Below are 3,397 nucleotides of genomic sequence, written 5' to 3'. Positions count from 1 at the left end.
ATTTTAATGTTTTGTGATATGATATCCCTTAGTCAGACACTAGCATGTAAATAGAACCCAAATTATGCTCATTTTAATGTTTTGTGATATGATATCCCTTAGTCAGACACTAGCATGTAAATAGAACCCAAATTATGCTCATTTTAATGTTTTGTGATATGATATCCCTTAGTCAGACACTAGCATGTAAATAGAACCCAAATTATGCTCATTTTAATGTTTTGTGATATGATATCCCTTAGTCAGACACTAGCATGTAAATAGAACCCAAATTATGCTCATTTTAATGTTTTGTGATATGATATCCCTTAGTCAGACACTAGCATGTAAATAGAACCCAAATTATGCTCATTTTAATGTTTTGTGATATGATATCCCTTAGTCAGACACTAGCATGTAAATAGAACCCAAATTATGCTCATTTTAATGTTTTGTGATATGATATCCCTTAGTCAGACACTAGCATGTAAATAGAACCCAAATTATGCTCATTTTAATGTTTTGTGATATGATATCCCTTAGTCAGACACTAGCATGTAAATAGAACCCAAATTATGCTCATTTTAATGTTTTGTGATATGATATCCCTTAGTCAGACACTAGCATGTAAATAGAACCCAAATTATGCTCATTTTAATGTTTTGTGATATGATATCCCTTAGTCAGACACTAGCATGTAAATAGAACCCAAATTATGCTCATTTTAATGTTTTGTGATATGATATCCCTTAGTCAGACACTAGCATGTAAATAGAACCCAAATTATGCTCATTTTAATGTTTTGTGATATGATATCCCTTAGTCAGACACTAGCATGTAAATAGAACCCAAATTATGCTCATTTTAATGTTTTGTGATATGATATCCCTTAGTCAGACACTAGCATGTAAATAGAACCCAAATTATGCTCATTTTAATGTTTTGTGATATGATATCCCTTAGTCAGACACTAGCATGTAAATAGAACCCAAATTATGCTCATTTTAATGTTTTGTGATATGATATCCCTTAGTCAGACACTAGCATGTAAATAGAACCCAAATTATGCTCATTTTAATGTTTTGTGATATGATATCCCTTAGTCAGACACTAGCATGTAAATAGAACCCAAATTATGCTCATTTTAATGTTTTGTGATATGATATCCCTTAGTCAGACACTAGCATGTAAATAGAACCCAAATTATGCTCATTTTAATGTTTTGTGATATGATATCCCTTAGTCAGACACTAGCATGTAAATAGAACCCAAATTATGCTCATTTTAATGTTTTGTGATATGATATCCCTTAGTCAGACACTAGCATGTAAATAGAACCCAAATTATGCTCATTTTAATGTTTTGTGATATGATATCCCTTAGTCAGACACTAGCATGTAAATAGAACCCAAATTATGCTCATTTTAATGTTTTGTGATATGATATCCCTTAGTCAGACACTAGCATGTAAATAGAACCCAAATTATGCTCATTTTAATGTTTTGTGATTTGATATCCCTTAGTCAGACACTAGCATGTAAATAGAACCCAAATTATGCTCATTTTAATGTTTTGTGATATGATATCCCTTAGTCAGACACTAGCATGTAAATAGAACCCAAATTATGCTCATTTTAATGTTTTGTGATATGATATCCCTTAGTCAGACACTAGCATGTAAATAGAACCCAAATTATGCTCATTTTAATGTTTTGTGATATGATATCCCTTAGTCAGACACTAGCATGTAAATAGAACCCAAATTATGCTCATTTTAATGTTTTGTGATATGATATCCCTCAGTCAGACACTAGCATGTAAATAGAACCCAAATTATGCTCATTTTAATGTTTTGTGATATGATATCCCTCAGTCTGACACTAGCATGTAAACAGAACCCAAATTATGCTCATTTTAATGTTTTGTGATATGATATCCCTTAGTCAGACACTAGCATGTAAATAAAACCCAAAACAAATTCTGGTCTTAATCTATGTGTAACAATAAGACTAAAATTAAGTCGTTGTGTGTTAAAACTTGCATACATATTTAAACAAAACTATAATATATAAATAAATAAGTAAGTAAGTAAGTAACTAAGTAAGTAAATAAATAAATAAATACTACTACTACTGATAATAATAATAATAATAATAATAATAATAATAATAACTCATTATTTTGTTTATGATTAATCATTTATATGATTTTATTGCTTTAAATTTGGTAAAATGTTAGTAAATTACAGTTTGCACCAGGTAGAGTAATAATTTATTAAATTTTGAAAATGTGGGCATAGGCGACGGTACCGCGTATATTTCAAAATGGCCATCATTGTCACCAAATACGTTGCTTATTGCAAATCATTTGAAAGCGATAGTCAAAATGTTCGGTTTCATTAATCGGTAAGTTACCAAATATCTATGCAAAAGGTTTTACTCAGCTTGAAACAACAAACACGTATGTATTCCTTTAAACACTTTATAAACTAAGTAATGAAGACTGGCATTTTGAAACAGGATAAATTTTATTATTCTGCATGATGCAAATATTCAGTTCCTAAATTCATACTAAGGTTAAGACAAGAGCAATTTGTACATTGGTTTTAAATTATTAGCAACAAGCAACATATTCGGTGACCATATTCAAGTTTTTTGTTTTGAGATATTTTATTGATCAGAGCCGAGCCTATATAAGTGCTATCCTAAGTCAGTAACAGTAACGATGGAGTTGAGACATCTCTCTATAATATTGTTAAATGACTGTCGATAACATCTATATACAGGAGAGGGCACAAGCCATAAGTTTACATTCGGAAAATTAGATGTAAATTAATGAGGTCAATGAAGTAAATTTTATTAACATGACATTGTAATCAACGTTATGTGTAAACATTTAAACAAGGCTACATTTTCTAGTAACGCCACGATTACCACAGCGTCCCACCAAAACTGTGTTAACCTTCATAAATCTAAACTGAGCATTGCTCAGTCACGTTGGATACAACTCCACTGTACCACCAAAACTGTGTTAACCTTCATAAATCTAAACTGAGCATTGCTCAGTCACGTTGGATACAACTCCACTGTACCACCAAAACTGTGTTAACCTTCATAAATCTAAACTGAGCATTGCTCAGTCACGTTGGATACAACTCCACTGTACCACCAAAACTGTGTTAACCTTCATAAATCTAAACTGAGCATTGCTCAGTCACGTTGGAAGCAAATCAAATCAAATCAAATCAATTTTATTTAGCCACAGCTGATATATATATAATGCGCAACAAATGATAGCTTGGATATGATAAATATTATATAAAAATATTACAACACTTATGACCTATAATTAATACTTAATTAGAGGAGGAAACATGAATTATGATATTAATTCTAAATGACGCTGCATAGAAAAATAG

This window comes from Gigantopelta aegis, unplaced genomic scaffold (genome assembly GCF_016097555.1).
Source record: "Gigantopelta aegis isolate Gae_Host unplaced genomic scaffold, Gae_host_genome ctg208_pilon_pilon:::fragment_3, whole genome shotgun sequence".
Lineage (NCBI taxonomy): Eukaryota > Metazoa > Mollusca > Gastropoda > Neomphalida > Peltospiridae > Gigantopelta > Gigantopelta aegis.
This window is presented reverse-complemented; position numbering follows the sequence as displayed.